The sequence below is a fragment of the Coffea arabica genome, chromosome 5e (genome assembly GCF_036785885.1).
Source record: "Coffea arabica cultivar ET-39 chromosome 5e, Coffea Arabica ET-39 HiFi, whole genome shotgun sequence".
In the NCBI taxonomy this organism is placed as follows: Eukaryota; Viridiplantae; Streptophyta; class Magnoliopsida; order Gentianales; family Rubiaceae; genus Coffea; species Coffea arabica.
The window spans coordinates 17,127,844-17,155,038 of NC_092318.1; the positions used below are offsets into that span (position 1 = coordinate 17,127,844).

At 36.6% G+C, this 27,195-nt stretch overlaps 3 pseudogenes; 2 read left to right on the top strand and 1 right to left on the bottom strand.

Moving 5' to 3' along the window:
- The first annotated feature begins 9,641 nt into the window (after positions 1–9,641).
- Positions 9,642–19,395, top strand: LOC113743878 (ATP-dependent zinc metalloprotease FTSH 12, chloroplastic-like; annotated as a pseudogene).
- Positions 19,396–19,424: 29 nt separating this feature from the next.
- On the top strand, positions 19,425–24,955 carry LOC113743877 (amino acid transporter AVT3B-like; annotated as a pseudogene).
- A 949-nt stretch (positions 24,956–25,904) lies between these two features.
- Positions 25,905–26,372, bottom strand: LOC113687879 (large ribosomal subunit protein uL11m-like; annotated as a pseudogene).
- Positions 26,373–27,195: the final 823 nt, after the last annotated feature.

Sequence of the window (27,195 nt, forward strand, 5' to 3'; positions counted from 1 at the left end):
AAGATAGTATGTCTCTCTTGTTCTTTCAAAAATTTTGGCATGTTGTTAAACCAGATTTAATTGCTGCCATTCAGCATTTTTTCCAATCAAGCAACGTGCCCAAGTCTTGGAATCATACTGTCATTTCCCTCATCCCCAAAATACAGAATCCTACTAACTTGAAGAGCTATAGGCCAATTAGCCTCTGTAATGTTGTGTACAAAGTGATTTCAAAAATATTGGCCAATAGACTCAAAAATGTTTTAAGTCACTGCATTAACAAAAATCAGTCAGCTTTTATCCCAGGCAGGCAAATTCTTGACAATGTCATTCTATCTCATGAATACTTGCATTATATGAAAAATAAGAAACAAGGACAGAATGGTCTCATGGCTGTGAAGTTGGACATGTCAATGGCCTACGACAGAGTGGAGTGGAAATTCCTTGATGCTATGATGGATAAGATGGGCTACTGTACAGTCTAGAGGAAATGGATATGGAGCTGCTTCTCTTCAGTTACATACTCCTTCAATATTAATGGAGTTCCAAAAGAGTTTGTAATCCCAGAGAGAGGTATAAGACAAAGTGATCCACTGTCACCTTATCTTTTCCTTTTATATTCAGAAAGTTTCTCCAGTTTATTAAAGCAGGCTGAAGGAGATAAAAGGATCTCAGGGATGAAGATATGTAGGAATGGACCAAGCATGACTCATTTATTTTTTACTGATGATTCATTGATCTTCTATAAAACTGACAGAGAGGAAGCCAGTGAACTCATTCAAATTTTGAGGAAGTATGAGAATGGGTCTGGTCAATCTATAAATCTGGAAAAGTCCATATTGTTCTTCAGTAGCAATGTGAGTCATCTGAGAAAAGGGGAAGTGATACAAAGCTTAGGCACAATTCAGGTGGCTACTCAAGGGAAATATTTGGGGCTCCCTATGGTTAACAAGATCTAAACAACAAGTTTTTGGCTACATTAAGGACAGTATCAGTAGACGAATGAATAGCTGGAAGAACAAGTTGCTTAGCCAAGGAGGGAAAGAAGTATTATTGAAGGTAGTTTCCATGGCAATGCCAGTTTATACAATGTCCTACTTTAAACTCCCTAACAAACTATGTAAAGAATTGACCTCCACTTTTGCTAACTACTTGTGGGGAGAAGCAGAAGGAAGAAATAAGATGCACTGGTGCTCATGGGGAAGACTGGCTAAAGAGAAAAAGGAGGAAAGATTGGGCTTCAAGGATTTGTAGAACTTCAACAAAGTCTTGCTTGCTAAACAGGTATGGAGGTTGATTTCCAAACCAAATCTATTAGTCAGCGAGGTCTGGAGGGCAAAGTACTTTCATAGGGACTCACTATTTAAGTGCAAAGTCCCTAAATGTGCTTCCCGGATTTGGCAAAGTCTGATGAATGTGAGAGATTTTCTGCGAAATGGAACTAGAAAGAAGATAGGCAATGGCAAGGCAACAAACATTTGGGAGGATAACTGGATCCCTGAAAATAAGGATGGAAAAATCACATCTGTGATGCCTCAGAATTGCCACATCAGAAGAGTTGATGAGTTGATCAGTGGCTATAGATGGAGAAAACCATTGGTACTTAGAACTTTCAACAGGAAGGATACTGAGGAAATCCTGGATATTCCTATCAGTATCTCAGGAAGGGAAGACAACAATTACTGGTTATATAGTGGCAATGGCATCTACACGGTCAACTCAAGATACAAGGCATTGCGCAGAGAAATAACTCAACATTCAGGTAGAAGAGGTGGTGAGGCTGAAACGAGCTCAGCAAACTCCAATGGAAAGCAATGGAAATGGTTGTGGAAGCTGAAGGTCAAAAGCAAAATAAAACACTTCATTTGGAGGAGTCTAAATGGTCTATTACCAGTTAATGGCCTGGTGCTTAATAGAACACACCATGGAGACCCAATATGTGATGGTTGTGGAGAACAAGAAGAGTCAATCGAACATATGTTTTTTCAATGTAGCAGAGCTCAAGATGTATGGAAGATGGCTCCAATATAGTGGGATGGATTAACTGAACAGACAGGGAATTTTATAGTTTGGTGGAATGCAATGTTGGAAGCTTCAAGTAGGACAGAGAGCAGGGAACATATAGAGCTTACTACGAATATCCTCTGGCCAATCTGGAAAAGGAGAAATAAATGGAAGTTCAATGCTAAACGAAGGCACCCTTGGAAAACAGTTAAAAAGGCTCAACAAGAATGGTAAGAGCAAGCATTAGCTTGGAGTAAAGAGAAAATGATCCCTGAGGGAGCCGAAAGAGATGGAGAGGTAGTAGAACAAGAGGAGGTATGAAGTGATGAAACCAGATCAGACTATCAACTCGTGTGCAGAAACAAACCAATAGAGTTGGTACTGGGATTATAGCAACTAACTCCAACCATCAGGTGGTGACAGCCTAGGCACTAATTGATAGGAAAACTGTGAATCAATTGCAGAATATCGCAGAAGCTGTGAAGATGGCCATCATAAAGGTCAGACAATAGCAATGGCAGAAAATTACAATCCATAGTCCCAGCCCTCAGCTGTTGAAAGGAATAAAGGAAGGGATGGCCAAGGATATCAAAATGTCTACTTTGACTGATGATATTAACAACTTCAGAGCTTTATTCCAGAAATGCTCCTTTTGTTTAGATAGGAGATTGGATTATAGATGTGATCTGATTAGTGATTATGCTTTAGGCATATTTCAAGATAAGGAATGGATCAATCCTCAGTGTGTAACATTTTTGTATAGAACTACTTGAGCCTTTGCTCATATAAGTGTACATATTTTGCCAATCAATACAAAATCTACCATCGTGGAAAAAAAAAAGAATAGCTCGTATTCACAGCTTTCTATCTCACAGGTTTTTTTTTGGAGGAAACTACTTATTGATCTCATTTCTGAAAATATTTGGAATTCAGAGACCTTATTCACTGGCTGAGGTATTCTTTTAAACCTTTGCCGCTTTTTTGCATGCTTTTTTCCCTCAAAGATTTTGTGGTACTTGCATGATTAGGAAATTAGACTATACTTGGATGAAAAATTACATGAGGCTTTGACCCACAGAATGTCGAAATCGCAAGCAATTGATAGATAGTATTCAATTTCTGGTTTCTTTATATGTTTGGCTTGCAGATTTTTCTTGCTTAGTAGACCAAGAATTATTGTACTTGTGCTTCAAACTTCACTGTTGTTGCAGTTAATTAATGGTAATTTATGTGAATAATCACTTTAATTTTTAGAGGATTACTAATTGATTCCATTCTTGGGACTCTGGCCTTTTGTTGTGGTCCTATAGTTCGACATATTAGTTTTTAGAGAGAAACAACAATTCTCAAAAGATTTGTATTTAATTGTAATTTTAAGGGATAGCTGGATAATCCTTCTTCTTATCTTAAAACTCATTAAAACAAAAGAAAAAGAAGAATAAGAAGAAGAAGATGCAAATGATTGCTAGTTGTTCTGTAACAGCCCCACCTTCCCCTAAGGCGAACCAAAGGGGTTAGCGGACTGCCTGCCCAGCTCTCGCCAGGACTAACGAGCAGTTAAACGCGATCTAAAACGTTTCGGGAAAGTAAATGTGCGCTCGAACAAGCCACAAGTACCAAAAGAACAAAATAAAAAAAAACGAAAACAATGAATAGTGCCTGGACAGTGTAATCCATCCAAACATAAACCAAACATAAATACATTGAAATTCAACATTTACAAGCCAAAGCGGCATACCAAAATATCCAATAAGTTCATACATGTGCAATTAGTCAATTACAACCAACCATTGGTTGAAACAAAACACTTAGGGTTTTCACCCTCAAGGAGCTAATCAAAATAGTCATTTGTATGAGCTCAACTTAACAACCAACTAGCACAACCTTTCTCAAAATAGTCATTTTTCCTGTAAGGAAAACAAATGGAACGGAGTGAGCTAAAGCTCAGCGAGCAACTATCACATAATCAACAAAGATCACTTAACCTTAAACTTCCATCTCAAGTACGCAATTAAGAAATAAGACAAGTCGGTAAAAGGATACGGACGGCTCTCAAGAGCCCATGTCCACGCTTACATTCTTGATCCAACCTCATTGACCCTCCGTCAATGTTTAAGAATACCCGACCGTAGAACCCACTTCACTCCCATCCCTTCCACCAAACATACCCCAACCGGGCCCGCACTCCAATCAGTAGCTTTTGGTAATACTCGAGTATACCGGAACCAAGAGTCTCATTACTACAAGATTCCCCAGTACAGTCCCCGTGGCATGTCAATTTTCACGACCAAGCCCTCGCCGGCTCGATTCAATTGACTACCTACGGGGTTGAGCTCAGTAATACAGTAAGGCCGTTGGATATTCGTCCAAACGACACCAAATCAGTTTTCCATGAATGGAATTCAATATCTCATATAGCAAGTGCAGTATTTCAGTAAAACGGTAATCAGTCATTAACGGTATCACAAGGGGTGAGGGCGGTCAAGTACACCCTCACCTCAATCAATTCCAATAGCCAAATAAACCTTCAAGGCATCAAAATCACATATAGCAAAGCCACATTGTAACATTCAAGTGAGTAGTATACTCACCACTCAAGTAGGTGATGTTTCAAGCACCGTCGTTAAACGAACGTCGTGCACCACCGTCACTTCCTAGAACATGCAAACAAGTGTAATGAGACTCGATAACGAGTCATAAAGCAATGCCAATCACAATCCTAATAAGGTTTCATATGCATATATAAGCATTATAGCAAACCAGAAAATCAGGAAATGTAACTCATTTGGCCCTAACAACAAAAACAGTTTTGGCCTCATTATGCGGTAATGGCACAAATTGCGCTACGCTTATCGGATGAGGGTACAAGACCCACCATCTCGAAGCTAAAAGACAGGGCTACAACAATGTAGAAGGCCACTCAGTCCAAATCCTAACACAACTAGGTCAAATATGCAAAATACCAAACCAGAACCTTAATTGCAGGTTTACAAATAGCACTATACTGTAATCAGTACAACTCAGTCTATACAGGTCCAAATGCAGAAATTCCAAAGGCATATGGGAGCTAGGACATCAAGTTACATTTCATCAGAAGACCTAAACAACCAAATCCAAAGCAATTCCAGTCAAAACAGCCGATTACAGGCGCAGTTCGGCCATCCTGATGAACCCAGAACAACAACAGTAAAAATGACATTTCTCACTCTAAACTACTCCAAATGACCTGAAGTTTACAGGCACCTCAAAAACATCAATACCTACAACTTTCATGTTTTAAGCAAAGGCCAATTCGGCCTCTAACCATATGATACAAAACCGGACAGAAAGGGGGTTATGAAACCCTAACTTTTCACATATCCTTCCAAATCCAAAATTGGTTGCAATTACCAATCATTTACATCCACTAGAGTCATAACCCCTCATTACCAACCATCATAAATAACCACAACATCATGATCACATTAAACCAGAAAATTCCTCAATAAAATAAAAACTTCACCAATTCATCTCAAACCAAGAAACAAACCACAAATTTCAGCACTTTAGCCACCACTAGGCACAAATTAAGCATCATTAAGTGTAGGAGGAAGTGTAATCACCACTTACCTAGTAAACAAGAGAGAAGGAGTTGTAGAACACCTTAGCTTTCTTAAAAACTTCACCAAACAACTTACTAGCACCTAATGGAGGGATTTTATGGAGTAGAAACTAGTTTATGTGATTGTTTTTGGAAGATTGAGCTAAATGGAAGCTAAAATGTTGAAGAGTTTCTTTCTTCTTTGCTCAAGAGAGAACCGGCCATGGAGGAGAAGAAAAGAGTGAATTTTAGTGATTTTTGTGACATATTTAACTAAATGGCAAAAAGTCAAAAAGGGTGAATAGTTGTCTTAGGCTTCAACCACTCACAAAGTGACACGTGTCACTTCATTAAATGCATTTCTATCCTTTTGTTTCCTCTCACATCAATCACATCTCATCCTCCACTTATCTCTTAACACCCGATAAATTTCACCCAGTATCCGAAACTTAACCTTATTGGCCGAATTTTTCCGAACTTATCGCACTAGTGGGGCCCACATCCATAATATATCCGTAATTTTTCAAAAACTACCCAATGCTAGAAAAATCATCTAAAAACTAGAATTACTCATAGCATCCACCAAGAAAATTTTCCTAAGCCAGAAAATGCAGAAAACATGCAATTAAAGGGGAAAAACCCTAGGAAAATTATTAGGGAAAATACGGGTTCTCACATGTTCTCATGGTAGTTAAATACAAAATAGAGAAGCAACTGATCACTGATTAGTTCTCTAGTTTAGGCTCATTCTTGTAGAGTTTAGATTGTTAGCTGGAGTTTTTTTGGTGTATTTTACTGTTAAATGCACTGGGATTTGATGCTTGTTGTTAAGCGGCACATTAAAAAGCATAAACTTAGAGCATGGACTGGTACATATTTCTTTTGGTACATCAAATTTGTACTTATTGGTTTTCTTGAGTTTTTGTTCAACAAAGGAATTGGCTTTGCTGAGTAAGAAGGCAGCCTCTATGGTGGAGTACAACTTAAAGGTACTTTCCATTTGCAGGTTACTGCATATTTCTAATTGTATTTCAGCTCTTTTTTTTTCAAAAAAAAAAAAACTACGGTTATCCATTATGTCCTTAGTCTAGATGGTTATGACTGGGCTTAGTTTATCTAATGAAGCTGGAATGAGCTACAAAGCCGAATCACCGTTTTATCTTCAACCCATATCGCCAATTTCTATTCCCAATATCAGAGCTTACAACTCTCAACTTCTCACCACCGCCGCCGCCTTCTCCTCTTCCTTACCTTTCAAACTCTCAATTTCTATTCCCAATATCCCCTCTTGATCAGGTTAGTCTTTTGCTGAAAAAAGTTTTAACAACAAATTATTTTTTCGGCTAAGGTCATTTATGCTATTTGTTTGACAGGATCAAAATATAGTTTTAGGGACAAGAAGGACAAGAAATCTACTTGTTTATGGGTTCCATGAAATCAGTCCTCTCATGAAAGTATGAAAAATTATAAGAAACTTGCTCATCTGGTTGTAATTTATAAGCAGTTCTTGGCTCATGTGGTTTTCCAACTACCTGCTTTATAAGAAGTTCTTGGTTGTCAATCATATATAATAATTTGTTTTGTCCTTTTTCCCATTGTCTATTTTTGAATTTTTTTCCTGAGCCTTGTTTTAGTTTAGGAAATTATGCATATGAGAAATGTTTATAGGCAATTAAAATTTGATGGTCAGTTTTTAATGACGGCGAAGTGATGATAATACTATTCTTTGTAACATTTAGAGCACCTAGAGCTAAATATGAGGACTATGGCCACTCTCACTTGAAAGATTGTGAGTTTCAATATTTTATTTTATTTTTTATTGTCAATTTGATTTATGAATTTTGGATTTCTTTACTGATTTTGAAATTTTGGAGTGAATATCTAATGGGATAGTTATGCAATTGGGCATTACCTAATGCCAGCTTATTTGAATTTGTGCTTTTGTGTTGCATGGAATAAAATCTCTAACATGATAATAACAATTCAACTTACATGCAATTTCTAATTGTTTAATAGAGTTCAGCTCAAATTGGATAACTGCATAACCTATGAAGTAGATGATGATTACATGTACTACAGCAGTACTTATTGTGGTTTGTTGAGCTATCATTTTCTGTTAATGCGACTTTAGAACTGTAAAATATGTAGTAATTAATAGTACTGTTGGAGTATCTTCTTCAATGGTGGGGCTTTTCATCTGGAAAATTTGGCTTTGAAGCTTTGTTACAAAATACGTGTGTTACCGGAGTGTTTTTAATTATAATTTTTCTTAAATTAGTGGGGTGCTGAATGCTGAGTTATTAGATAGTGCTGCTTTGGTAAATGAGAAGTCACCAAACACCCTGAAGTTTGAACATGAAAGTGAGCTTCAAATCAACTAATCATCTTCAAATTGGAGGGCTCTAGGTGTGAAACTTCAAGGAAGAAATCAACTAATAATTGCTATTTGAGGCCTAAGAGTGCTGGTGTAAGTGAAACCCTTCATCCCATTCCACCTTATTTTAGCATCCATTTTAACGACTGTTATGATTGTCACTTGAAACCATGGCTGATGGATGTGGCTGTTCCTTGGGAATATGAATCTTTGTTTCAAGAAATTGAAGCAATTATCTTGTAGCAGTACGTTTGCATCTTTTGCTCTTTTATGATAGTGTTAATTTTTACTTTTATTATTTTAAAGCTCTCTTAAACTGCTTGCTTCGTCTAGTAAAGGCTTTCTCTTAAATAAGCTATCTTTCTTTGTAAAAGTTACTTTTTATAGCTACTGCGTTTGACGGATCCTTTAGTGTAGTCTATACACAAAATCAACAAATGCTCAAAACTAATACACAATAAGATTGAACCATGCATGGGCAGGGCCACGCAAAGTGTGGCACTATACACTAGTATATATATAAAGACTAAAAATTTTAAAGAAATGTATGCTTAACATGTTGAAAAAAAATTTACAATATGAGCACCAATTTCAGCTTCCTTTTCTTCTTCTTCTGATTCTACTGGTAATGATAACCCTCTTGACCACTCCGCTTCCGATGCTGCTGCTGGCTTCTCTTGGCTCCATCTTTCTCGAAGCTTCTTTACAAATTTCAAGCAACAAACTGGTATTGATTTTCAACATGACGCTATTGCTACACTGGCTCGGCTTGCTGTTGCATTTCGTCACTCCTAGAGGTGGCAAAATGGGCAGGATGGACGGGATTTGCTTGGGTTTGGGCTCGAAATAGAACCGAATCATATGGGTTTGAGTCCAACCTTATCCATATGTGTTTTGGAATTAAGTTGGGCGAAATCACTTTGAAATGGGTTTAGATATCCCGTCCAATACCCAAATCTATTTTTTATAATTTTTTCCTTTAATTCTTTTTATTTTTTTGTAGAACTTTAATGTTTTTATTTATTAAATTTCTTTTGATCTTATTGTGAATTTATATTTTTCTGAATTCATTTACACTCTAGAACGATCAATAGTTACTTTAAAAAGACATAACATTTTGGTAAGAATGAACATATCTTCTCCCTGGATTAAACCAAAAATTGGATTAATTAAGAAATAAAGGAAAAGATAGATATATAGCCATATTCCAATCTTACCCATAATGTTGTCTGACACAAAGACTAGAAACAAGATTTTTTTAACACCAAATTCATTCTTACTGACATTCTTAAAATTTCCAAAATTTGATACAAAAGAAATTCACATTAAATGCTAAATAAAGTTAGCACAGAAACGAAGAAGCTGATTAAAAATTGATAACAGGGTTACATATAAAAATCTATGTACATAGTTCAACAATTAGCATAAAATCAACATAAATTAACATAAAGGGTGCCAACCGTTGTTAGTAAAGCATTGATTCTTGTAGACACCAAAATTTTACCAATTTATTTTATTTTTATTGTTATCTTTATTTTTTTTAAAGTTATTTAAATGAAATATTTTTTACTTAATTGGTTTTCTTTTGTAGGAAAGTAAAGAGAGGAAAAGAAAGAAAAAGAAAGTGAAAAAAATCAGATTTTTGAAAAAAAAAGAGATGAATTTTTGGATAAATGAAATTTTTTGCGAAAATATTTGGGCCCAATGGGTACCCAACATTTCCCATCAACTAATGGATACAATTGGGATGCATCCCATTTTAAATCCAATATCAAATTACAATACTCATTCCATCCAAAGTTCTTTTGGACATGGATAATCCATTGGAACTTGGGACAAACTGCCACCTCTAGTCGCTCCGTCCAGTTGCCTCACTCTGCGCTGGAAAGGTTTAGGTCCCACTTACTTCCCGATTTCGTCAACTGGAATAAATTGGATCACTGGAAGGTAATTTTAAACAACACACACAACTGTGTGTATTTCCGTTTTTGCAATTCATTTTTTTTGGGAGTTATGAAATAATAATAATAAATGCATGGATTGATTCTGTTGCTCTGCATACTTGGCACCATTGAATTATTAGCATAATCTTTTTTCTTTTTGGTTTTTTTTTTAAAGTTCTTGATTGATGGCCCCTCTCAGTGTGAATCTCAACTAAGGTAATGTGCTTGTTTTCTTGTTTGGGTTTTCAGGACGTAAAGAATTGGGAAGCCAAGAGAATTGGTGTTCTAATTCTTTATGCTCTTGTTATGGTGGTTTCTTGTCGAGGAATTTACAAGGCAATTCAAGCAACTGTTATTGATCGAGGAAGAAGAGAGCTGGCTGAGGCATATATGGAGGCTCTCATTCCTGAGCCTACTCCCACAAATGTCAGAAAGTGTGGGCTACTTTTCCTATCTCACCTGATTTTAGTTTGGAAGAGTACGATTTCAGCTCTCACCGAGGAGCACATGAATTGAACAGTTACTATGATACGAATCTTCTGATTGGGCTGTGGTTTTCCTTAGGTAGTGTGTGTGTTATTTGCGGTTGTTTGGATAAGGAAAAAAATGGAGTGGTTAAAAGTCGTTGGTGAGCTTTTGGCAAGAGTCTTGGTGTTTCCCCTTCCCCATTTCCTCTATCCCACATCGATTGTGAGTGGTATGTGAGTGTACTACTTAAGCTTCTCAGTGTAGCCTGAAAGTCAGCATGCCTTTTGGATTGGGCTGTGGGTTTCCTTAGATAGTGTATGTGTGTTATTTGCGGTTGTTTGGTACTATGACAGGAATCTTCTGCATATTTACTTTTATATACACGTTCCAATGTTACCTGATGGCATACTTATGACTTCCTTGATAATGTTTGTCATTTGACTGTCTCAATACCCGCCGCCATGAATTTTTTCTTTTGTTTTTTAAAGTGTCTTTTGATTGCACTCGTTATCTCAGATTCTTTAATGCAGGTTCAAAAAGGGTTTGTGGAGGAAGACAACTCCAAAGGGACTAAAACTCAAAAAGTTTATTGAAGAACCTGATGGAACGCTTGTTCATGATAGTTCTTTTGTTGGGGAAGATGCATATGATGATGATGATGATCCCCGGGAGAGTGTAAAAGAAATTATAGACCAAGATGTGAAATTGAACAAAGAAGAGAAGAAGGTTTTGAAAGAAGATTTAACAATTTTGGGTGAGTTTGCAAGTCTGTTTTTCTTCCCTCAAGTTAGTGGGCATGCTCCTTTTACGGACCATTTTGTGACACTACCCGTGAAAATAAGAAAAGGGAAAAAGATTAATGTTTTTAAATCTTCATTTAAAAAGGTTCCTGGGTACATTAATTTTTGACTTGATGCGTGTTTTTTTTTATTGTTTTTATTACGGACCTGGCACTGGATATTGAGTTGTTTTCTATGTTTTAAGTTAATTAAATTTTAGCTGATTTGGTAATTTAATGTCCTATGTAGAGTTAGTTTATAGAAAAATAAGGATGGAATGTTTTATCAGCAAATATTTTTTTATACAATGTTTCCATTATGTCCTGGTGGAATTCCCAGCTTTAACTATTTTCTTTGACTAGTTGTATACATGTGATTGTGTTGTAAGTAAAAATAATGGACTTCAACAGACTAGTGAAGATGCAAGAGGATACAAGTGTGGAAATGCTGTTGTTTGGTTTGTTATGTCTCTTTAACATACCTGACGGACAAAACAAAATCGGCATTATTTTGATAAAAAATTGGAGCAGCAAACTTGGATTTGGCATGAATCTGATTTTTTTTTTTGTGAGCATTACAAAGTGGAAATTTGATGATGGTCAAGATGCTGTTAGGTGCCAGCTGCCTCCTTAAGTGCCCCATGATCTGCGTGATGGCCTGTTAATGTGGTTAAATAGCTTTTTTAACAACCTTCTTTTGCAGGAGAAAGTCAGGAGAGTCGAGGAACTTGGCGTGAAAGGCTTCAAGCATGGAATGAAATCCTTCAGAAGGATAAGTTAGCTAAACAATTAGATTCATTGAATGCCAGATATGTAGTCGAGTTCGATATGAAAGAAGTTGAGAATAGCCTGCGCACAGATGTTCTTGAAAAGGTCAAGGACAACCACGGAAACCGAGCGCTATGGATTTCTAAATGATTGTGGCGCTACTGCCCTAAACTTCCCTACATATATTTTCTTCAAAAACTTGATTCTTCTGAGGTAATGATTCTAGTAGTTCATCCTTCTGTGTCTGTCTTCGTCTTGCCATTTAGGAAATTGGAGAATCTTTCCTCACGCATTTCTGCACTGATGAATGAGGGAACTTGTAAAAGTTCACCTACATGAAAAGATACTTGGTAAAAAAAATGATGCAGATGGAGCAATGTGATTTATGTCATGCTTGTGTATGCATGAAACTTGAACTGTGCAACGCTTTCTTGACTGGTTGGCTTCCATTAGTGGGAGTGTGAGATGTTAGATTTCATTGGTGAACTCCAGTGGGAGTGTGAGATATGAGATGTTAGATTTCTTTGATATCCCTAATTTGATGCTAGGTGCAAAAAATTGTTGGGGTCAACTGTAGAAATCAGGTTATGATTTATGTTTAATTTTTGCAGGTCGCTGCTATTGTTTTCACAGAAGACCTAAAAAGGTTGTATGTGACAATGAAAGAAGGGTTCCCAATGGAGTATATTGTGAGCTTTGTAGCTCTTGGTTATGGTTCAGCTGAAATTGTATTCTTTTTCATTTGAAATTGCTTATTGATGCATTGTACTTTCTCAGGTAGATATTCCACTTGATCCTTATTTGTTTGAGATGATATCAAGTTCTGGAGCTGAAGTTGATCTCCTCCAAAAGCGGCAGATTCTTTACTTTCTTAAAGTTGTCTTTGCTTTGCTGCCTGGAATACTGATATTGGGGTTCATAAGAGAATCTCTGATGCTTCTTCACATCACTTCAAGTCATTTCCTTTATAAGAAGTACAATCAACTCTTCGATATGGCTTATGCTGAAAATTTCATTTTGGTAAATTTTATTTTCTCTCAATTTGTAGTTTCCTCGTCTTGAGTTTATTTTTGATCTCTTATTCCGCCACTTTCTCAGCCAGTAGGGGAAGTTGGGGAAACAAAGTCTGTGTACAAAGAAATAGTACCGGGAGGAGATGTCTGGGATCTACTAGATGAGTTGATGATATACATGGGAAATCCCATGCATTATTATGAAAAAGAAGTGAAGTTTGTGCGGGTGAACTTCATATGTTGATAATTAAACAGTGGATAAAATATGCCAAGAATTAAAGAGTTGTAATTTTTTCGTGTCATGTTATTTGCTTGACAGGGTGTGCTTCTCTCTGGACCTCCTGGAACAGGCAAAACACTTTTTGCCCAAACTCTTGCAAAGGAAAGTGGGTTGCCTTTCGTTTTCGCTTCTGGTGCAGAGTTTACAGACAGTGAAAAAAATGGTGCTGCAAGAATAAATGAAATGTTTTCTATGGCTAGGAGGAATGTAAGTTTGGCCAGTTTGAAAACCTTGTTCGATATCTTATAATGTAGATGGTGATGTAGGCTTGTGGTTAAGCTTCTTTTTTCCTTGTGTTAGAACAAAAGTTTGATTCGGACCATCTCCATTCTCCTCTCCTCTTCATTCCTTTCTCCCACCCTCTGCTTCTGAAACATCTTGATACAAAGACTGCTGTGTCTTCTAAATTTCCCTTTTGCGTGTTTAATGTTTCCATGCTTTATGTTTAATAGTTCCCCATTATTTTTGTGTTGATCATGTTCTTATACATGAAATTTACTAAAGATCATCAGGCAAGAATTCTCTGCCTTTGGAGCTTTTGGAAAAACACATTCTGATTTTCATTAGTTTTGTTTTAGGTTTTTTTGTCTTTAAATTTTTTCCCCCCAAAAAACTTTCAATGCCTTCGTGCTATGTCTAGGAAGAACAAAATTTAATCTTCCTTCTTTATGCAGGCTCCTGCTTTTGTTTTTGTTGATGAGATTGATGCTATTGCCGGGAGGCATGCCCGAAAGGATCCACAAAGAAGATCAACATTTGAAGCTCTTATTGCTCAGCTTGATGGAGAGTTAGTGTCTTCCTTATGCCACGACTATATTGCTTCTGCGTATCTAAGTATTGATCTGGCAGGTTTATCTTTTTAAGATTTAGGATGTTATTTCCCAGAATCCCCAAAATTTTGACCACAGCACTTTGTTTGCTCGAGATTCTGTTTTTGTGAATCCAGGAGGAATTGTCCACATCCAAGTGATAGTGAGGGAAATTCATAGTGATGATTTGATGTGTGTGGTGTTTCATGTTGTTCCATCTTGGTCTCTTAGTGAAGGATGTTTAGTAGCATGGTAAACTTTTTAAATCTATAGGGTTGTGTGCTCAATCAGAATTCAACTGTAAGAGAGAGTTCCTATTTTTGTTACAAAGATCATATTACAAGACTATGTATGTGATGTAAGACTTAAAATGACAGACTTGCTAAACTGAATAATACATCATACTGCTTTCATGTGATTAATAGATGGTGAACGTTTATGCATTTTGATGTATTGTTGCCATTCACTAGGGAAGAAATAGTGGAGCTAGTTATGGCTTCTCTATTTATTAGTAGTATCAAGTTAGAGTTTCTGACTATTGTTGTCATAACTTCACTAACATTAGTGTTTCCACATTGCATATTGTTGTACTTCTGATTGGATGTATATCAATCATGGGAACATGTTGTAATCAAATAAAGATTGGCAAGGAGAAGGAAGGGGTGGGAGTAGAAAGAGAGAGATAGATGTAGGGATAGAGTCAATTTCAGAATTTTATAATTGTCCATATTGAAATTTGCAGCTGCTGTTTAGTAATTTCAAGTTTAATATTACCACTTACAAAGGGATTGCTGTTGCTCCCAGGAAAGAAAGAACAGGTGTTGACAGGTTCTCATTGAAGCAAGCTGTCATATTCATCTGTGCTACTAATAGGCCAGATAAATTGGACCTAGAATTTGTTCGGCCTGGACGTATTGACCGTCGTTTATGTATTGGATTACCTGATGCAAAGCAACGTGTACAAATTTTTGGTGTGCACAATGCTGGTAAACGACTTGCAGAGGATGTTGATTTTGAGAAGGTATAATGTGTCTAATTGCTGAACTCTTGTATCACTCTTCACTGATTTTACAACTCCTCCGAGGTATCATATGGAGGGTTTTTTCAACCTCTTTTATGCTGGTTGTGGTCCCCTTCCATTTCATGTATCAGTGGAAGGAGAGTCTTGTTTTCTTTTGCCTGCTACTATTTAATTAAAAATTTACTCTCCCGCCCTCTCTTTCTGTTAAATATTTTACCTCCATTGGGCTTTGGAGTAAAGGGGCTTTTGACTAAAACGTCTGGAGAATGGTTTGTTATGACAATCTTGTCTCTTTACTTGTACAGCTTGTATTTCGGACTGTTGGATATTCAGGAGCAGATATTAGAAACCTAGTGAATGAAGCTGGAATAATGTCGGTAAGTTAGTCATCTCTGTGCTTTACAAGCTATATTTCTGATCTACTGTGTACATATTCTGGTGACCTCTATTTTAATGGATGGAATGGAATAATGAACGTGGAAATGTTTTATTGTTCAAGAGAAAGCTTGGAGAATTTAAAAGTTTTTATCACCATGTTTTGCGGATTACTTGTTGGCAGGTCTCTTATCCTTTTGCATTTGAATTCTTAAATCCTGATTATTGAGATCAAGGGCTTAATCCTCTGATATTATTTGTGTAATGGATAAATTAAATATCTTGAGTTTCAAAATGTATAGCCTTCCTAAACTGCAGCTGATGTTTAAAAGTCTATCTCAAGATATATATTTGGTTAAACATGAGAACTTAAGATGCAACTCGGATATAATATTTACTTCCCAACCCTCCCTCCCTTTTTTGTGAGCGCAACGTATTAAATCCATGTAGAAAGATCTTCAAGATGTTGTGGCTTACTCAACAGTTGGAACTTTTCATGACCTTTGGCTCTAGATATGATTGTTGTCTTCTATTTCACTTGTATTGTATACATACAGATGATGAACAAATTACTCTTAACAGGCTTTTTCACTACTTGTACAGGTGAGAAAAAGGCATACTAAGATCTACCAGCAAGACATTGTAGATGTATTGGACAAGAAACTGCTTGAGGGTATGGGTGTGCTTCTCACGGAGGAAGAGCAGCAGAAGTGTGAACAAAATGTAAGCATTTTATGCATGCAAACTAATAAGAGTATCGCTGCAAACATTTTCAGATCCTTCTAGATGTTCTTTTCATCACATGTTTAATGTGTTCACATAATAGGTGTCTTTTGAAAAGAAAAGACTTCTGGCAGTACATGAAGCTGGACACATAGTCTTGGCACACTTGTTCCCTCGTTTTGATTGGCATGCATTTTCTCAGCTTCTACCTGGTGGCAAGGTACAGCTCCTGTTGTGAACATTTATAGCGCTTAATCTTGCCCAAGTTGTCTCCAACACTGTTCCTTGTTCTATTGAAAAGAAAACTGCCATGTCTGTGTTTTATCCTCGAGAAGATATGGTTGATCAAGGTTATACAACCTTTGGCTACATGAAAATGCAAATGGTAGTTGCTCATGGTAGGCGATGTGCTGAACGCATTGTATTTGGGGATGATATTACCAATGGTGGACAAGATGATTTGGAAAAGATTACAAAGGTAAGTAAATAGTTTCAGATCTATTTCTGAAAGCAGATAAGAAGCTGCTTCACTGATCGGCGAGTTTTGAAGTATCTAGTTTGGAGTTAAATGGGGACCTATCTCTTCTGCTTGGCAATAATTTCCATTTTCCCTTTAGATTGCTCGAGAAATGGTGATAAGCCCCGGAAATCCTAGGTTGGGGCTTACAGCTTTGACAAGAAGACTTGGACTGGTTGAGAGACCAGATAATCCTGATCGTGAGCTTATTACATATAAGGTAGTTCTTTTTTTTCAGAATTTTAAGCTTCATTGTAGGAATTCCTTTTGCTTAAGCATGATCACATCCTTAATTTTTCTGAGGAACTAATTATGCTACTTCAACTTGTTATGGTGATATAGTGGGACAATCCTCATGTTATTCCTGCTGATATGACAGTTGAAGTTTCTGAACTATTTACCAGGGAGTTGGCAAGAGTAAGTGAAGTATCCCTTTGTGATGGTTTCATGTTTCTTGAAGGACATATCCCTTTGTGATGGTCTCATGGTTATTGCTTTGCTCATATAAAGGTTATTCTGGTTTGAGATAAGTGAAGATTATAATTCAGTTACTTCTCACATCCAAACCACTTTAGATTTATAGACCTTGGCAGAAGGAAGATATGGGAGACTTGAACATCCTTGTCTGCTACTAAAATCAAACATGTTTCCAGGACTATTAAGGAAAGGAGAATCGAGTTCAAGTTTGTGTTATTGTTACTACCTTCAGCTTTCTTTTAAGCTAAACTTTTCTAGATATAAAGAAACTATGTAACCACAAAAGGATAACTTTGTGAGAATAATTTTCATGACTAGATATTTTTTCTGTTCATAGCAAAATGAGAGCGAAACCCATAACATCACTAAGGTGAAATAATTTTATAGATTTACTTTGTGGAATCAGATTATACTGCCAAGCAAAAGAGATATGAGAAGGAGCGTCTCCAATGCACTTTTTTCTCTATATATCGGCAAATTCAGTGAAAACTATAATTTCTTATGTTGCAGTACATTGAAGAAACAGAAGAATTTGCAATGAAGAAATTAATGGAGAACAGGCACATACTAGACATGATTGCAAAGGAACTTCTTGAACACTCAAGGATAACTGGATTGGTGAGTCATTATTTACGTTTCATTCTTCTCGTCTGTGGATTTGAGACATATAACAAATATTATCCTTATTGGCTAATTTTTGTTCTTTTTGTCTCTCCCATTTGTGTTATTCTGATGAATAAATACGTTTGGAGCTGCATGAATAGATCATTTACTTTATAAGAGTCTGATTAACTGCCTCATGGATTCATGATTTAATATAAGTCCTCTTGCAGGAAGCTTTGTTGTCAACATGAACTCTTGGTATTGCTTGAAAGATGCTGTCTTGGAGTCTATGCATAGATCTATGTATGAACGTATGTATGTTTGTTTGTATGTGTGTATAAATGTCGAATAATAGCTTTTGTTTAGAAAAGGATTTATATTAATGTTTCCTAGATTTTTTTCTATTTCCTTCTTGACTATTGCATTGGGCTAGTCAGCGTACTATACCCCCAAGAAAGAACAATGTGTTAGGAAAATAAGTTTGACTAGACCTAGCAAAGATTTTCTAGGAAAGTCAGCTATGTATACACCTCTGCATCTACATCAACTTGCTTTTCTGGATGGAAGTTTATAAGAAGAGGCTGAGGTAGTATTCCTTTCTGTATTTCCTCATTATATTGATAGAGCCAATGGTACTATGTGAAGCTTTAGTCACTAAAGCGTTTGTTATCTTTGTGATAAATATTATGATAATATTATAGCTCAGGAAAATGCATCTGATCTTCTAACATGCGGCTCTGTTTCTCTGTCTCTTTGTCTCTGATTTGTGCCTTGCCTTTTATTTAAATGTCACATCAATGCCCAAAGATATAACCAGTTGAACAATCTTTATTCATCTCCATCCAATCTTTTGTTGAGCAATGTAGGTTTGGTGATTGAGCGCAAATAAACTTGTTGACTTGGAACATCTTGCACTTTTGTTACCATGGAGAATGTTTTCTGGATACATTATTTTGGAAATTGATTCAGCAGCTTTTCATTGTGGTGACAAAACTACAAAATTGTGTTGCATTGACTTATTTGACGTACTTGATATCTTTGGTTTTTTTTTATTTTTTAATTATTGAAGTCTCGTGTTCCTGATTACTATAAAGTTATTTTTTCTTCCTGTTAGGCCAAGGTGTAGCCTGTACGTGTGTTAAGTGAGATCCTTGTGATTTGTGAGAGCAGCATATGTTGCTGGTGTTTTATGTCTGCATTCCTTCTGCCTAGATATAGATACTGTTTGTATGTGTTTATTTGGGTCTACTGGACATCCTTTCTTGCCATGTTTTTTAGTGTCAGCTAAAGTACATCACTAGTCCAGCTCTCAAGTCACAGAAGGTTGTTATTTATCAAGTTAAAGGCTAAATTGTTATTTTGAACTGTGAGAGTATATCCTTTACTTCGATTTCAAAATTTGCATACCATTGGCCTTCTAATTTCTCTAAAGTGCAAAGTGATGCAGTGTTTGAAGGATGAATTTGCTATTCTGACAGCCTTGTACTAGTACACATTCCGCATATTTTTCTTAGTTTTCATTTTAACGTTAGATTATCATATGTAATTTATTAAATCCTTTATGTTGAATTCTGCCAGGATGGACCATTGCCTCACAATGACTGTGTGCGTTATCAACCGCTGGACATCTATTCTGCACCACTTCATAGATGCTAGGTAGGGGTTCATCCTCCCAAATGTGTGATTGGTCTTGAATTAAGAAAAAAAAAATTATGGGATTGAAGAAGGACAAAGCAAGCTCATCCTCGTATGTCTTGAATGTTCCTAGAGAAGATACTGCCCTAGTCGCCTCTAATGGCTATCATCTCTCTTCCCAGAAAAAGACTTTTGCTAATGTCTTCATAGCTATAGTGGGAGCAGATGTCCTTGGCCTACCCTACATATTCAAGAGAACAGGGTAGGCGATGGGCGTCCTTAAGCTCTCCTCGGTAGCCTTCCTCACGTACCACTATATGATGCTCTTAGTCCACATGCAGAGAAGACTTGAATCCAGTCTTAAGTCTCCAAAGATCAAAGATATAATCACGACCAATTTTGGGCAGGGACTATTGAGCAGCCTTTGTTTAGTTGGGTTTGTGCATTAACCTATTCTTTACTTTCCCACTGATGATGAACCCTATTTATGAGGTGGTGGGGAGGAGATCCTGTGAAGCCAGATATTGCTTGTGGATGAGATGGGTTACGATTTTGGGAGTGACGGTGGTGGCTCTCCTAGTGTCAAATTTTGCTGATTTCTTGTCTCTAGTTGGGAGCAGTGTATGCATTGTTCTGGGTTTTGTTTGTCGGCTTTGTTTCACTTGATGGTGCGCAAGGAAGAATAGGGGTGGCAAGGTTTGGCTCTAGAAGTGGTAATTGTAGCGCTGGGTTTAGCATTTGTCATTTGCGAAACATAGACTTCCTTGAAAGTAGCGCATGATAGAATTTTCAATGTTTAGAATTTTATTAGAATTATTGTTAAATAAAATTTCACAAAATAGTAGCTTTACTCTAGAATCTTTTAATATAAATTACGCAAAATTCTAAAATGAAATTAAGTAATAAAAAGGGTGAAAAAAAATAGGTCACTCATGAATTCTGCCAGCCAATGTATTCTTATAATCATAGTTATTACATCCAACCCGGAAAGGAACCCGGAGAAGGAGGTGGGTCAACGGGTTACTGGTTCTACTGGTGGGTGAGTGGTTGAACCGGTGGGTCACTAAAAATATTTAAATATTATATTTCATAATTTTTATATAAGATAGATGATATAAATTGTAATAAATAATGTCATAGCAAAAGCTCATTTAATTTAATTTGCTATAAAATAATTAATTCATATAAGAATCTGTGACGACCCCACCTCCCCCTAAGGCGAACCAAAGGGTTCGGCGGGCCGCCTGCCCGGCTCTCGCCGGGACTCAGTCGTTCACTAAAGTCCTCAAATGAATTACAAGAATAAACCTCAAAGATACAACACATGGTCCACAAATATACATCCAAGTCTCCAATAATTACATGTCACAATTGCAGCGGAAACAATTCCCAACTATACATAAAATGATTCCAAATCCAAATTGTACAACATAAAGGCCATCCATTCACGTGAATAAGCACAACAAGTCCTGCCTTCGCCTTGAGCCCTGTGGAGGGGAATAAAATATTTTTGGGGTGAGCTAGAAGCTCAGCGAGTAACCAGAAAATCAGTAATCCAATCGGTTTAACAATATTTCTTTTCAATGATGTCATAAATCACATGATAAGTCCAGAAACGATTACAACATTTACAAAATATTAAATATGGAGTATCAATAATTCAAGAAACATGTACAATGAAAAGCGATAGTAACATTCATGAAAAGGATACGTTCATTTTTTATAAATAATCCCTCGTTCATCTTTTTATTCGTTCATCTTTTTTTTTTCCAGACGTTGGCCGGTCTCCACCCATCCGGACGTAGCCGGACTCCACCCATCCGGACGTAGCCGGACTACAAGGTAATACTCGAGTATACCAAATTCACCCAGGGTCACCATATCGCCCGACCGAGTCCGCTTCTGGCTCGAGTCGATCGGTAACGAAGGGCAGTGGCCAGTTCAGCGAAACGGCTTACATTCATGCGCAACTAGCATTTAATCATTAATCATTGAAAGTTTCATATTTATTTAGGTCGAGTGCGATAAAGTACACACTCGACTAGAAAACTTGTTTTAACAATCATTGAAAGCACTTAACACATTATCAATCAATAATAACAAGCCAATAAGTCAAGGAAATATAGCAAACAAGGAACACTCACATGTAAGCACGCATGATATGCAAGAAAACATTTCAAAAGTAACTTTGGAAACAGTTCAAAAGTAAATAAGACAAGAAAACAGTTCAAAAGTAACTTTGAAAACAGTTCAAAAGTAAATAATGCAGGAAACAGTTCATAAATAACTTTAGAAATAGTTTGAGGTCACTCACCTCTATGGCTCAGAAATCATCCATCATATAACATTGCCTTACTCAAATCCAAGTTTTAGATCACAAATTCAATGCAAACAAATCCTTTAAAAGTTCGGACAGCACTTCCCCTAAATTTGCTTACTTTTCCAGCCGTCATGGCTTCATGATTTCCTCATTCCAACCCAAAGGTACACACACAACAACAAGTTCATCCAATAGCCATTCAGTAAACTCCAAGTAGTACTAGTACAAGTCAAGCTAGGGAAAAGTCCGGAAATGAAAGTTTAGCTCAAAACCAGAAAAACAGTTTTGACGTCATTTTGCGGTAATGGTACCAAAGGCGCTACGATTGTCGGATGAAGGTTCAAGACCCACCGTTTCGAAGCTAAGAGACAGGGCTACAACATCACAGAAGGTCACTCAACCCAGTTTTGAGTGAAAACAGGTCGAAAATGCAAGATACTACATCAAAAACGTAAAACAGATTCACCAAAACGCATTCTAGCGGAAACATCATAACTCAGGCTATACAAGTCCAAATCCAGAAATTCCAAAACCAGCTGAAAGATAAGAAACAGGAATAAATTTCATCAGAAGGACTCAACAACCAATTTGGAAGAAATTCCAGCCAAAACAACCAATTACAGTCGCTAATCCCAATTTCGGGTAAACCAGAACAGCAATAGTAATTTCGACTTTTCTCACTCTATGCTACTCCGATTGACCTGAAATTTTGTAGAAACCTCTAAAATGTCATTCCATACAACTTTTATGTTTTAAGCCAAGGCCAATTCGGCCTCTATCTATGATCTAAAAATTCGGACAGATTGAAGAACATTGAAACCTAGTTTTCCACTTTTCCTTCCAAAACAGAAATTGATTGTAATTAATCACTTTTTCCACCTCCTAGAATCATTAAACATCATTTCCAATCATCATACATAACCACATAATCATACTCATATTAAAACAGAAAAATCCCCAAAAATAATAAAAGTTCATCCATCCAACCACAACTCAAAATATAATCCATCAAACCATCTCTTTAGCCATCACAAGTCTCTAATTTAGCATAATCAAGAACAAAGAAAGGATGGCTAGACATGATACCTTCAAATATCAAGAAAGGTGATGACTTAGGGATTTTTCTTCCAAAACAACTCCACCAAGAGCTTCAATCTTCCTTAGCTAGCAAGTTTTATGGAGTGATTTGCAATTTAATCGGTTGGAACTCAAGATTTGGACAAGAAATTGAACTGCAAGATGATGGATTTTCTCTCTCTTTTTCTCTCAAAATTTCGTCTAAGACAAGCTAAAATGGAGAGAAATTGGGTCCAAATTGGTTTTAGTAAAGTTAGAAAAGTCTTGGTCAAAAGTCAAGGTCCAATGGTTTTGTGACAAATGGTCCTTTAGGGTTTTAATCTTATCTTTTTGTCTCTCCAATACAAATATCTTAACACATTGTAAAATAATATCACTTAATACAAAATTCCAACAAGTTGTCAAAAATATAATGCATTTACCGCACTTGCGGGTCCCACGTCCAAAATACGCTTTTAATTTCTCAAAAACTAACCGATACTAGAAAAATCATTTTAAAACTATCTTTGCTCATAACTTTATCTGGGAAATTTTTCTAATCAAGAAAATGTAGAAAAGGCGGGCGTTTAAAAAAATAAACCCTAGAAAATTAGAAAATTTACGGGTTCTCAAACTCATTTTTTTTCGGGGCGTCACAGAATCAATCAAATATAAAGTTATTTAGTAATATACCAAACTTCAAGTGTAAAATTTTATCTATATTTAGTGTAATTATCTAGCTTATTTATGAATTTTAAGTGTAAAAAATTATTAAAAATAATATGTCTTTAAAATGAATTATGTAATATGTTATTTTTGAAATCCATTTTATAACTTATAGAGTTTGGAGGGTAATAAATTTTTATTAAAAGATTCCAATATATTTGTTTTAGAGAAAAAAAAAGATAAAATTGAAAAAACATTTATATATTATAATAAAGCCATTGTATTAGCGAATTTCAAAGCAGCCTAGTGGTAAGTATGTTGTAGTGTTGGGTAGAGGTCCAAGGATCAAACTCCAACAAAGGCAGGAAAAATGGTTCGTGGACAAAACTAGTTCAGTTTCCGGTTTAATCCGATCGGACCGCCGGGTCGTTGACTAGTCAACGGTCCCCTTGTCCAAACGATCTGATTTGAAACCCGGTCCGATCCAATGGCCGGTTCACCGGTTTTGATTGCCGGATCGGATTCGGTTTAATAACTATGCTTATAATTACTTGAGACAATGGCAACACTATCAAAATTGTAACACATCATTTCTAGGGCTTGATTTGATTTACGAAAAAAGGACAAAAATTAAAATTTTGGAATTCATAATGAAACATACAGGAGAGGGAGAGACGGTTTATCGCCTAGTGGATGACAAATTTGATTTTTCTAGACATTGATGACTAGGACAGGCTATGACACTGTAGCTTATCAATTTTATTACCAAAGTTACTATATTATCAACTGATATTACTTTTTTATTTGTTTTTAGAATTCAAGTTCAACGTCGACATTTTTTGTTTTTGTTTTCCTTTTTTATTTGGGAATAGTTTGACAGATGGATGGATGGATATCCAAATGAGGACGGGTCAACAGTATGTCCTAGTGAATGTATTTTTTTGTGTTGGGCCTTTTTTCGGATTACTTTGTATTGGCCTATTTGGGTGGTGGTTTATGCTTTTGAAGGGATCGAAATGGTGTTGCTGCTGGAGTCAGAGACTAAGGGGAAGCAGCAGTTTGGGAGAATCCTAGGCTGGGCAGTGGCTTCATCTCCTTAATGTATGGAGGAATTGGAATTTTGAGGTATTTTGTTTTCGGTGAAGAGACCAAAGATATAATCACGACCAATTTTGGGCAGGGACTATTGAGCAGCCTTGTTCAGTTGGGTTTGCTCATTAACCCATTCTTTACTTTCCTACTGATGATGAACCTTGTTTATGAGGTGGCAGAGAGGAGATTCTGTGGAGCTAGGTATTGCTTCGTGAATGAGATGGGTCGCGGTTTTGGGAGTGACGTTGGAGGCTCTCCTGGTGCCAAATTTTGCTGATTTCGTCTCTAGTTAGGAGCAGCGTATGCATCGTTCTGGGTTTTGTTTTGCCGGCTTTGTTTCACTTGATCGTGCACAAGGAAGAATTGGGGTGGTAGGATTTGGCTCTGGATGTGGCAATTGTAGCGCCGGCTTTAGTATATGCTATCTACGGAACATGGACTTCCTTGATAGAGATTATGGCAGCCAATGCTTGAGAAACAAAGTAGAGAATGGACCTGTATGCAGAATTTTTATTAATTTTTAAAATTTTGCCATGCTTAGTACACTTATTTCTTGTACTTTCTAGTTTTTAGTTTTTTGGTAGTGTTGTATTGTTGCTATGTGGACGAGTGTGTTTGGCACTTGTTACCGTTTCAACCCAATCAGAAAAATGCCCATAGCCATTTGAGGGAGGTAGCAAGAAGAAGTATGTGCTTTCCAGAATCAAGGTGGATATGTCAAAAAGGGGCCAAATTTGTTGTTAGTAGCATAAAGGCGTTTCGTTACAAATATGTAATGGGAAAATATCTAGTGGACATGTAATACCAAAATAGATTGGTAGTTGAAACAAGTCTAGGACCTGTCTTTTGGTGATGCAAATTGGAAATAAAAAGTTTATGATGCGCGTTTGTTAATGATAATATAAGCAAGCAAATGTTCATTTGTGCCAAATAATAATAGTACTACGAAAGCTACATTATATTGGTTGGTTTGACACAAGCAACGTTAAATTAAATCTCCCATAACACAATGCAAACACGGACTTGGAAACTAATAATTGCACTTGACATTTCAAGACTTGAGCATCCCAAAGAAAATAAATAAATAAAACCATTCCATCAAAGAGTATGAAAAATTTTATAGTAGTAAAATCTAACATTCCACTCCATCCACCGTGAATAAATTGCTGTAAAAATGGTACTATTGGTAGTATTGTACTTAATTTGAGCCCAACAGTACTCTCTCAACCACCAAATTCTTAAATGCAACAAAAAAAAACTCATAGTAGTTGAAAAAACACAACAAAAGAAAGAGGGAGAGAAAGCGGAAGAAAAAAAAAGAAAAAGAAAAAGAAAAAGGTAACAATGAAGCAGCAACGGAACGGCACGAAACTAAGACATCAGCAGCAACAGCAAAAGGAACCAATAAAAGAAAAAGAAAAATCTAATCAAGGTCCTTCTAGACTTTAATCCCTATGGAAATAGCAGTTTCGATGATAGACTTACAAATGGACTCTAGAAGCATATACTGGAAATAGGGGTCCTACTGCTTCACCTTGGCAATCTCGTACACGTGCTTCAAGGTCAAGGAGGAAGCCGTCATGTTACCGGGGTGCCTGCTCCCCTTCTCCAACCACGCCACCTTCTTTAGGTACCACGAGACCGACGGCGACCTGATGGTGAACCCAAAGGTGTTGTCCTTGAGGGCTGTGATGACAACGGCCATGGGAGTGTCGGGCTTGTACTTTTGGATCCTGGCGTCAAAATCCTTGCAGAAGGCCATCAGATTGAGCCTGTATTGACCCAATGCCGGTCTCACCAGAGATGCTGGCCGAGCTTCCCCGGCTGGAACTGTGAAGCGGATTGTCGCTGCCATTGGCCGACTGGTCAGGATCTCCTTCAACATCGACATTTTTTTATGGGGAATTTCCAAATGCACCATTACCAGTCTTTGAAAAAAGAATTCGCAAAGTAAATTAGGTCCTTGGTTTCATAAAATACATACAGCTTTTCATCTTCTACAAGATCAACATATAGCTATATTCCAAGAAGACAAATTATCTGACAAGTTTGTCTATATATCAACTATTCACATAAATATGGAAGTAGAAGTACAACTATTGTAATCCAAGACAACAAGAACAAAATCTAACTTGGTGAGTTATAGATTTCTTCCCATCCCAAGATACAAATGACTCCACAACATTATGACACATCACACAAATAAGTTCCAATATGCCATATTAATATTAAATTATAAAAGCGTACATGTCACACTTTAGCTCAAAACTGTAGCAAAGAAAAAAAAATTTAATGTAACATTTGGAGATGAATAATCATACACCATAAAGTCAGATTTGACCAATCATTGAGGCTCTTCAAAACTAGTTTATATGCAATTCAAAGAGACAAAAAGTTATATATGAAACATGCTAGGATGTAACTGGACAGAAAAGCCAAGAGAAAAATTGTAATATCCAGAATCTTGTGCATCTCACTTTCTCCTTGCAGGTAATTCTACCAATAGTTCTGGTTTCTCCCGTTCCTCTACAAGTTAACGAGCAAGTTTAGCTGACAAAAGGGAATATGCATAAAACGTCCTATTTTTTTGATAAGAAATAACCTTTGATTAAATATTTAATAACATCACAAACCATCCAAGTTGAACATTATGAGAAGATGCTCCAGTATGTCACCTATGCAATATACATATTTTTTGAAAGCAATCTTTTTTA